At 51.1% G+C, this 11174-nt stretch overlaps 1 long non-coding RNA gene across 1 annotated transcript; it reads right to left on the minus strand.

Annotated features, from left to right (window-relative positions):
* Positions 1-7789: 7789 nt before the first annotated feature.
* LOC124985843 (uncharacterized) lies at positions 7790-10827 on the minus strand. The gene is made up of 3 exons (XR_007108879.1): positions 10723-10827; positions 9542-9670; positions 7790-7880 (listed from the first exon to the last, which is right to left on the minus strand). It is a non-coding gene; the product is annotated as an uncharacterized LOC124985843 (long non-coding RNA).
* Between the last annotated feature and the right edge of the window lie 347 nt (positions 10828-11174).

Genomic DNA, 11174 nt, shown 5'->3' on the forward strand with positions numbered 1-11174 from the left:
TAAATTTCTTTAAGACTTTGCCCCCACCCAGTGGAAGGAAGACTTTCTTGGGGTTTCCACTCCCAAAATAGCGCCAACTCACTATGTGTCCCACGGTGAGTGTGGCACCTTCGGCTGCACTTTCAACTAGAGAGAGCGCCCTGGGGATGAGGACCAGGTGTGGTTCACCTTGGCCCCTCCCAATGTCTGGCCCATTAGAGATGCTAGATGGATATTTCTGGAATGTATTTGTTCTTGAGGGAGATTCATTCCTCGGTGAAGAGAATCAACATTTGGGTCCCAGAAGAACTGTGCAATTGTTTTGAAAAGAAGGAGTGGAAATTACTGACCTTCAAAGCAAATTTGAGCTGAGGGTGTGCCTGAAACAAAACATTAAAAGGAGGGAGTGGGGAGGGGACAGGAAGCTCTTCCAGCTTTGGGGTCGCACCCAGGAGAACCTCTTCCCGAGCCAAGAGGAGATGGAGTCCGAGCAGGGCGGGAGCAACACCCCTCACCCCTGTGGTCTCAGGGGTATGGGTTCCCTGCAAAGGGAGGCCTGGGGTCTCGGGAAGGCAGAATGTAAGCAGCTCCCGCCAGCCAGGCCCACCCGATGGTGCGCTGGGCTGCTGCGTGGATCAGGGAGTAGGAGGAGGGCTGGCGCTCAGCAGGCCTCTCTCGGCCACACTGAGCAGCCTGGAGAGGGTCTGTTTGCAATTACAGCTTGTTTTGATTATTAGGTCAGAATATTCATCTCCATGGGCTTATGATAAAAGGCCAGAGCAAGACGGCATTTCTCATTCCAGACGAAGTCTCCCTCTGTGTGTGTCTCGTGTGCGTGTGTGTGTGTGTGCGCGCGTGTGTGTGTACATTTTTTGCCTTTCCCTTGTTTAACCAATTAATTCAGTCCTTGGCTCCGGGAGGGTGGTGGCTACAAGAGGCAACCCCAGAGGCTGTGAAAGCAATGACCCTGTGCGGGGAGTGGGGGGCCTTGGCGGCTCCCCGGGAACTCCACCCAGTGAGGAGGCCACAGCAGGCAGGCTTTTGACTCATCCAGAAGCAAACAGGCTGCCTTAAGCAGGGGACGATGAAGGAGGCAGTGCTGAGGAGTCTTGGAAGCCCAGGGACTCCTGGGAGGGACCTTGGAAGCCAACTGTCTAGCCCACCATGTGCCTTGTTGCCCCCGCCCCCTCCCCCACAGATCGTCAGGCAGCTTTGCCCCCATTTCTCCAGGGTTGGGGAGCCTACCTTTCAGGCCTCCTGGTTCACTGGACGTCAGTTTTAGAAAGGCAAATGTATCCTTTCTCATGAAAGCAGTGACGGTGTGACCTCTAAGACTTCGCTAGACCAAACATCCCTCTTGCTAAACGCACTGAATGTGAACGGGTTCAGGCCTCACGATAAACCCAAGGAAATGCGGATTCTCCATGCAGTCTGAACAAGAGCAAGCAGGATTTCCACCGCCATCCTTCCAAACAAAGAGTCCTCTCTTGGTGGAGCCTGGGCTGCTTTCTGGAGGGCCCTGATCCAGAACTTCTTCTAATCCTAAAGGAGAAAAGGTTCTCCCTGGGCTCAAGTGGAATCATGGCCTCTTCTTCCATGAAGGGAGTTCTCTTCTTCAGTCCTCACGGCTCAAGTGGATCCTGAAGACGAGTTCCTGGGGTCTTCACTGTGATTCTGAAGAGCCCCCAGAGTCTTCAGGACCAAGGTAAAAAGGAACGGGAAAGAGACAGGGAAGTCACGGAGCCCTCCGTCTCAGGCAGCCGGCTTGGCTTTCTCTGCCCCCAAAGACTTCTGCAGTGGGGAAGGAAACAGAGACAGAGAGATAGACAGTGAGAGACAGAGCCAGACAGGGACAGAGCCAGACAGGGACAGGTGGACAGACAGACAAAGGAAAATGAGAGACAGATGGAGATGAGAGACGTGAGAAAGACAGGGACAGAAAGTGAGAGAAGAGGAGGAGAGAGAGAGCAAGAACAAGAGAGAGCTATGCAGAAAGACAGAGAGACAAGAGAGAGAGACTGAGAGAGTTGAGGGTCTCCTTCAGATCCCTTGAGGGCTCATCCCAGCAACTCTGGGAAACAATGTGATCGATAGGATGATCATTTTGCAAATCAAGGAAAAAACCGAGGCTCAGACAGACAGAGGTCAACAAACTAATCAAGGTCGGCACGGGGAGAAAAGGTAGGGAGGTTCTTGGGGACAAAGAACCTTTGAGCAGGCCCGGGGGTGCTGACTGTGGTGTAGACAGCATGGTCATACAGGCAGGACACTTTCTGTCCAAACTGGGTCTTTGAGACTAAAAGGTGATTTATTCATATTTGCACAGGCACAACCGGAACCATCCCTGACAAACAGGGCCTGTGTTCCTCCTGCCACAGAGGCCTCCAGTCAGCCTCAGGGAGCCACCGGGAGCCAGAGTCACCTCTGAAGGCCACGCACAGGCTTCCTCACTGACTCAATCCTCCTTCTTGGGTGCGGTTTTCTCTCCCATTTGTCTGTGTGTCCCTGCACACCTCCTGGATGACCTGTGGGTGATCCCCAGTGCAGCTCCGCACATTTCCAGGGGCTTTCAGGCACCACTGGCCCACCCCACATGGTACAGAAGCAGACGCCGTAAGGGTCAGCCCTGATCTCGACTCAGGCCTGGAACTGAGCCTCACTCTGACTCAGGCCTCCGCCAACATGGCTGCTCTCATAGTGCTGCCTCTCCACCATGGTTGGATGGAGTCACAGGCTGGATGGAGGAATGATTCCCACAACGCCAAAGGGCCCTGTCAGGAAATTTGGCTTTGTCCTCTTCCAGTCGTTCCGAAAGATTGGACTCATTTAATAAGAATGCTTCCTAACGCGCAATTATTATTGTTTTAAATTAGCAAGAATAAAATCCCACCATCTTTTCCCCTAAAGCCACTTCCAGAGAGACCATGCCGTAAATTCACGGCGCCCGAGAGGAGCTAGACAAACAGCCCACAGAGCGCAAGGAGCCGCTGCAGTGAGGAAAGTCTTGATCCATATTTTTCCCTTAAGGGAAGGGGAGGGAGCTAAAGAGCAGGGAGGGATTTTTTTTCCTTTTCATTTTAAAAGAGAATCTTATAACTCTTTCCTGCCACTGCTTGAGAGACGCCTGAGGCGCAGCATGTTGAGCTGACAGAGAGGGAGACACAAAATAAATTTACCTGAGGGAGGTGGCCAGAGGGTTACCTGGCGAAGGCCACCAGCACCGTGCAGGGCCAGGCCTGGCTCCCACCCTTCCGCCCCTTCCCAACCTCTGGGGCCAGGTGAGCATCGTGAGGCCGAATTCCAGCCCCACCCCACCCACTCTGTGAGCCTGGCCAGCCCTGTCCCCTGTGGGCCTGAGTTTCCCCATTTGGTCCATGTCCTGGCTGTGAGGTTCCCAGAGAATCATGGCTCCTCTGTAAGATCAAGTCATCCCGTCCCTGCGCCACTCCACCCAAATCCTCAGTGCTCACTAGGAGAGACAGCCAGGCAAGAGTTGTGCCCCCCACAGGCCCCTGGGGGCTTGTTTACGTACACACTCCAGCACCCCGAGGCAGAGGAACAAGCAAGGGATCCTGATGAGCAACCCGATTGGGACTCCGACATATAGTGGGATCAGCATCCGGTCCCTGCGGCAGGTCCCTCCTCAGGGCATTTCGTTCACTCCAGGGGTGACTGAGTCCCATCGGTCATCCATTCATCCATCCGAATTGACAGGTGCAGATGCAGCAGTGTGACCGAGTCACTCCGAGGCGGAGTGACAAATGCTGGTGTGGAGGCAGCTGGGAGGCATGAGCTGGGAGGAGCGGCTTCTGAATCTGGATGGAGATCCCAGGCGCGCAGCCATTTGCCCTGAGGCTTAGAGGAGGTCTACCAGCTCCGTGCTCTAGAAGGAGAGAGGGGACAGCACACAAAGGGACTGAAAGCATGAGGAGGCTTTTCCTTCCATGCAAAGGGTCTGGAACTTTCTTCTGTAGGGCAAGAGGGGGCACGAGGAACCAGAGTGGAGGTATCAGCCGTGAGACACTTGGCAAGACAGGTACCCTCTCATTATATGTAAGACAGAGATAAGATGAGCATGTACCACCCAGATTGGCACAAAGATCCTGTGGCTAAAGGGACGTGGACGTGCCTGGGATCACAGCTGCTCCCTGATCCCCTCCTCCGAGTCACCCAGCACACTGCACATTCTCATGCTTGTACCCGTACGTGCGCACACCGCTTCGCCCAGTCCAGCTTCCCCAGGGTCAGTCCTGGTCATGTTTTCCCCTGCCAACATTCCCAGCTCCGGGACAGTCTCAGCACTCGTACTCCCCCACCCCAGGCCCACCACACCCTTCCTCCCTGGCGGTTCCCCTCGGAAACTCTTGCTCAGTCTCGGGAGTCAGCCTGTGCACATGTGTTTGACTGAGCAGGCCCGTGTTGCTTGTGGCTTCATTACTGAATGTCCTCAGGCATGGGTGGAGCAGGGGAAAGAAGGACCCTCTGGACCACTTGTGATGTGAGCCCCAAGCCTCCATGGGAAATGGGGACCAGGGACAGGAAGTCAAGGTAGAATCAGGGAAAGGGCCCACCCTGCAGGTAGGTCCAGCCCCTCAGGTAGGCCCCACAGGCAAGTCTTGCAAAGCCCTTTGTACCCATGTGTCCCCATGGGGAAGAGTCCCAGTGGTCCCAGAATAGTTCATACTGGCTGAATCCCACCATCCTCTGCCAGTTGGTTCCAAAACTCCCTTACAACATCAGCTGCTACTGTCTTCCTTCCTGCCCTGCTCAGTCCCATCAGGTCCAAAAGGCCACAAACACAGACTATAATGTGAAACAGAATGTTCCTGAGCACTGGGAAGTGATGGGAAGTGAGAACGGCACAGAACAGAGCAGGAAAAACTGAAAACTGGTGATGAGCAGGTAGCAGGAGCCCCGTCAGGTGGAGCCTGTGGCCTGGTCCTTCTTCCCCACCCAGGATCAAGCCTGGTTTCTTCATCTTCCCTTGTCTTTGAATCCCTGCATCCCCCGCCCCCTCCCCCTTTAACCTCTGTAGAGAGGACAGAGCAGGTGGGAGGCAGGGAATCCTGGGAGCCCATTACCAGTGTGTTCTTTTTCACAAATCTTCCCCCAGAAATACAGTGAGTAAATATTACCTCTTTTATGGGTGAGGAGTTTGAGGCTCAGCGAGGTGAGATGAAATGCTCAAAGGTCCAGATTTAGGAGTCGGCTCTCCTCCACCCACCTGCCACCCACCAGTTCATTCTTGGACACCAATTGCCTTTCCCAGAGTAAGGGCTCCTTGCCTCAGGGCCCACTGTCACTTCGCCTCAGAGGGCAGAAGCCCAGGGGTGGCGGGGCCTCCAAAGCTGGGCAGCGGGATCCTGGGCCCTGGGTCTGAACCTTTCTGGTTGGCAGAGGCGCCTCCAGGAGCAGCAAGTCACGGGCACGGTGAGCTCAGGGAGTTTGACAAATGTTTATGAAACCTTTGTCATACGCAGTTAATGATCCTGATTCAGACCTGCAAAAGCAGTCACTCATGCCACGTCCCAGATTTAAGGAGCATTTTATTATTAAGCGCCACTCCACAAATTAACATGGAAGCCGTGGCCCATTTGTCAGCGGGGCCAACACCCCTGCGGGTGCTGGTGGGAAGGTTTTCATCCTGAGGCTGAACAGCCGGATTTCCTACTCCACCTGCCTGCCTGCTGCACCCCATCCTGAATCCTCCAGCCCCCAGCCACCAGCAGCTATCCCTTAAAGATCCACCATGAAGCCACCAGGGTCCCTGATCCCTGTGCCTGGAGCCTGAGTCAAACAAGACCAGCGGTCCTTCCCTGGAAGAAGTGAGGAAAGCTGCTTCCAATCCTGGGCCTGAACGTGTCGAGAAACACAGATACCTGGACCTCAGTCCCCAATCTGAATTCTTAACAGATGCCCAACAGGTCTGAAGATTCATATTTGGGAGCCACAGAGTCTGAGGGAATGAACCTCAGCTGCCTGCATGCCAGTTCTGGCCTTGCCCCTGACCCTGTGACTGTAGGCAGATCTTTTCGGTTTTGCTCAGTGTTCCCATCTGTAAGTTGGGCACATCGTTTCTACCTCCAAGTGGGTTTTGTGACTATACCACCCCACTTGAGCAGAGCCCACATTGTAATAATGCAGCCAACCTATCTCTGCTGTTAGGACTGCGCCTTCAGGACAGGAAACCATGAGGTCTCTTTGGAAGACGAAGGCAGTGTGAGTCACAAGGACCACGGCACAGCATCACGATGTATGAAATGCCACTGAGTTGCCTACCTAAAACGGTTATTTTAGTATACTTGAATTTAACCTCAATACCAAAAAAAAAAAAAATCAAAAAAAAAAAAAAAAAATCAAGTTCCTTTCCATCCTAAACTGATGACTTACCAGACTCTGAGCCTTTGCTCAAGCTGTCCCCTCTACTGGTTGACTTCTACCCACGTCTCAGGGTTCATCTTGAAAAGCATTTCCTGCAGGCTCTTTGTGGTGTCCAACGTGTGGTGTCCTCTCCCTGAGAGTGAGTTCACTGATGGTACCATGTCCACGTGCCAGCGCTCCGACTGAGGGCAAGGTAAGGTCAGGTCCCAAACGCAGCCTGGCACGGTGTAGATGTTAGTAACTGGATGGAGGACTTAGCTCAAACTCAGTCCTGGTTTTAGAGTCAAAGCTAGTACAGCCCAGCCCAGGCACACAGTTACTCAAGGAGTGAAGGAGCTGGCCCAGGCCCCCCAACCCTGCAGGGGCCCCTCACCTTCCTGTTCCCTGCCAGTAACTCCCCACAACCCCGATCCTCTACTTCCCAGCTCACCTGGCCATCATCTGCCCTTCCTGTTTCCCTGGTACAAAGCTGCTGACATTGTCAAGGGCGTATCACACACAGGCAGTCAAAGGCTGGTCCTAGGGATCCTTGTCCTCGGAACCTCTCAACAGGGCTTCAGCTACTCAGATCCTGGGCTCTCAGTGCTCCTGCTGAAAACTGGCCAGTCACATGCTGGGTCTCAGTTCCCCTGACTCTAACACCAACAGAAGAATAACCACTTACTGATCTAACACCACTGTCACTGAGTGAGGTGACTCAGGTCAGGTGGACTTTATCCTCCAGGATCCTGGGTCCAATCCCAGCTCTGTTCCTCACTGTGTGACCCTGAGCAGGTGATTTCTCCAGACCACACCCGTGTCCTCTCTACAAAATGGGAGTGACTCTAGCTCTTGCTTTCCAGGTCTGTAGGACTTGGCAGGACTTGGCCCAGAGCACTTGGGAGGGTGAGCTCTGATTTTCAGAAGTCCTTTCCAACCCTTGGTGGCCTTCCTTTGTCCTTCCTCACAGAGTGGAGGACACTAGCACATCATGATACTCATCCTGAGGGACCATCCACCCCTGGCAAGCTGGTCTCTAGGACATTCAGGATACATTGAGCACAGCCTGGAAGGCCTGGGTTGGAGCCTTGGCTCTGGAATTTATTAGCCACTTCGACCTTGGATGTATCACAAAACAGAAAAGAGCACTTACAGAGGAAGAAAGAGCTCCAGAGAAAGCTGAAGTGGGCCTCGCTCACCCAGTTAGGCAGTGACCTGTGGGTGGTGAAGAGCATCCAGGTCCAGGGCAGGGGTGGAGCCCTGGCTCTGGCTCATGGTCTCAGGCCAGTCACTGCCTTCACTAGGCCTCTGTCTACTCAGTGATAAATTGGGTACATAAATTCCTCCCTGGCCCAACCGTCAGGAGGCTCACAGTGAAGGGGAGCAAGGAGCTGTGAGCTGCACCATCAGACAGGGGGACAGGACACAGCACCTGCCACTTACCAGGTAACATTCTCACACCTGAGCCAGATGACCAAAGTGATGCAGTCATGAGCTCCCCTGGAGCACCAGCACGACACCTGATTGGCAGCTCTTCTTGGCTATGTCAAAGGCATTTCAAAATCAGGAGAGCCAAAGCAGGACTCTGCCCTCCCACCCAACCCCAGATCTCTTCCTATCTCTGAATATTAACCCCATAATCCAGAGCTCAAGGTCACAGTCCTGCACTTCATCCTCAGTTGCCCTCTCCCCTTCCTTCTCTGTCCCCTTTCAACAAGGCCTACCAACTCTGCCTTGGGGGTACACCCCAAAGCCACCTCTTTCCATCCCCACTGCCAGCCCAGGCACAGCCACCAGCACCTGGATTGCACAAGAGTGGCCTGACTTCTTTACCCACTTCAATGCTTGGGCCCCTAATTTCAAATAACTTGAAAAGTAATTGAATCCTGTCAATTATCTGCTTATACCCTCTGAAGTCTCTTCATTTGGTTGGAATAAAACCTAAGCCCCTTTCCTGCCTTGCAAAGCCATGTGCAACCTAATTGCTAGCTCCAGTCTACCCTTGACCACTGGTGGGGACAGATTTGAGCAGGACATGTTCTTCCCCTTCTGGGTGCACCCCTCCTGGTCTTAACATTCAAATCTCAAGTTAAAGTGCCCCTTATGCTATGGTTTAGATGTGGCTTGTCTCCCAAAAAATCTGGTGTTGGGAGTTTGGTCCTCAGAGTGGTGATGTGAGAGGTAGTGGATCTTTAAGAGGTGGGGCATGGTGGGAGGTGGTTAGGATATTGGGGTTGTACCTTTGGAAGGGATAAGGTAGCTCTCCTGGAACCCAGATAGTTCTTGCAAGAGTAAGTTGTTTTTAAAGAGTAAACCTGACCCCTAAATATATCTCTGCTGCCTGTGTTGTCATGTGATCACTTTCAAATGAGCCCCCGCCATGATGTCATATGCCATGAAGTGATGCAGCCAAGGGGCCCCTTATCAGAGCTGGTACCATGCTAATCGGATTTTCAATGTCCAAAACTGAGCTTTGTAAACCTCTTTTCTTTATGTTATCCAGTCTCTGGTGTTTTGTTATAGTAAAGGAAAATTAATATACCTCCTCATAGAACCCATCTAACCACCCCAGTAAGGACCTTAAAAATGACTCAATAACCCATCAGTCTCCCCAAGTCTTCCACAGAGAGATTGCTTGACCACCCTCTGATATTTTTGTTTTTGCTTATATTTTGTCTTTCTCACTTCCCACAATGCTGAGAGCAGGAAACTTTTCCTTACAACTGCTATGTCCAAGTGCAAACACAGGACCTAGCACATAGTAGATGCCCAATAAGTATTTTTTACCTAAATGAAGTCAGGAAAGGATAAGTGAATGAGATACAGCTTCCAAAAGCCTGCACTGAATACAAAGGTTTACCTGATAAAGGAGACTGGGGGCCTTGAGTGAAGAAAGTTCCCTACTGGAAGTACCTCCCAGGCAAGGGAGTAGGGACAAGGAAATTTATACTCCAAGGTTCTGCTGCACTATTTCCTCTGCCATGAATGTCCCATTCCCTCTTCACCTGGCTGGACAACTGCTATTCTTCCTTCAGTACTTAACTCCTATCACCCCTGACAAATCTTCTCTCACCATGTCAAATTTCTTATTCTTCCTTTGTGTTCTGTAGACCTACATCCCTGCCTCTAGACGAGGTCTCATCTTTTAATCTGCTGCCCCTCAAGTGCTAGAACTGAGTCCCAATAACTTCTGGACACTCACTGTGGAGCTTAGCATTGACATCTGTCAAGTTCTGCGCAGTATCCACGCAGTCAGTCAATGAAGATCAGGCCAGTCTTGAGGGGACACGGTAATGTACAGATGAACACTCCTCTCCTCAGGAGCTTGCAACTGAAGCAGAGAAGCAAAGAGGGTCATGTGACAAGCAAGTGTGCTTTAATGAACATAGATATAAAAAGTGCTTATTCATTAGAATAAGCAAAACAAATCAAGTTATAAAGTGACTGATACACGCAATACCATTTACGTGAAAGTTTAAAACCTGAAAAAACAATATGTATTGTTTATGAACACAAAAATACATGATTAAAAATGGCAGACAATAAGAAGAGACACCATCTTGGATAAAAGATGTGGAGAAATAGAATTGTAGAGTCCACATAGAGACACAAATATTTCTATAGTATTTTACGTTTTAATAAGAAAAATTTGAAGTACATATGCCATAATACTAAGAAAAGGTAAAGCTCAGTGGGTAGCCCTTGATTGTTTATTATAATTTGCTAAGTTGAGTCTATGGGTTTGAAATATTCCAAAATCACTTTATATTATATACTGTGGAATTACAGAAAAAGCATCCAATCTGTTGAATGAGTGCATGACAACTGAATGAATGAGTGGCGGGTAGGTGGTGGTAGATGCAAGGACAGAAGCATACATGCATGAGTGGTAGGTAACTGGCTGGCAGGATGGGTGGATAGATGGATGGATGGGTGGATGGGTGGATGGGTGGATGGATGGATGGGTGGATGGATGGATGGATGGATGGATGAGTGGATGGGTGGGTATATGGGTGAATAGTGAATAGGTGATGGATAAATAGAAGAATGGATAGATGGGGGATGAAAAGACAAGTGGATGGGTGGGGGATGGATGGATAGGTGAATGGATAAGTGAATTAATGAGTGAATTGGTCAAATGAATGAGTGACAGAAATAGCACTAGGGACTCTCAAAGTTTATCCTATTCATTCCACATTTGTTGACTATTTAACCACATGGCAAGCCGTATGCCAGTCCTTGGCATGGTTTATATAGAATTCTGACGAGTCCCTTCTTCCCAGAAGCTCAAAACGGGAACCAAGATACAGACTCAAGGTGCAATGTTGGACACAGGAGTGTCCACTTTGCTCAGGGCCACAGTGAAGGGAGGGACACACTCACCAGGAACTTTTCCACAAGAGAAGCAGAATTTCTTCATGTTTTTGAGGGATGTACTGTCCTCCTGGCAATGAGAGCCTGGTGTCCCAGCCGACATGATGCCTGAAACAGGCAGGGTGGAATATAACCATGGAGCCTCTAGGGAAGGACTACTGGCAGGAGAAACCAGCAGTGGAAGGTAATGCCAGCAAAGAAAGCCGAGGAGGGCTGCAAAGGGCCTGAACTGCCACAGAGGGAGGTGACACCTCACTCTTAGGCCAGAGATGCTCCAATTCAACTGGAGACATCTTGTTAGACTGAAAAGGAGGTAGGCCCAGGAATCCGAATGGATCAATGCACACTCACCATCAGCCAGGTCCCCTCTCCACCCGACTATGGTTAAGGAAGAACCAGCAATAACTAACTCAACCACGGTTATGGGGAGGAGCTCCCTCCAGGGTCCCTGCCTGTGTCCT

This window comes from Sciurus carolinensis, chromosome 5 (assembly GCF_902686445.1).
Source record: "Sciurus carolinensis chromosome 5, mSciCar1.2, whole genome shotgun sequence".
NCBI lineage: Eukaryota > Metazoa > Chordata > Mammalia > Rodentia > Sciuridae > Sciurus > Sciurus carolinensis.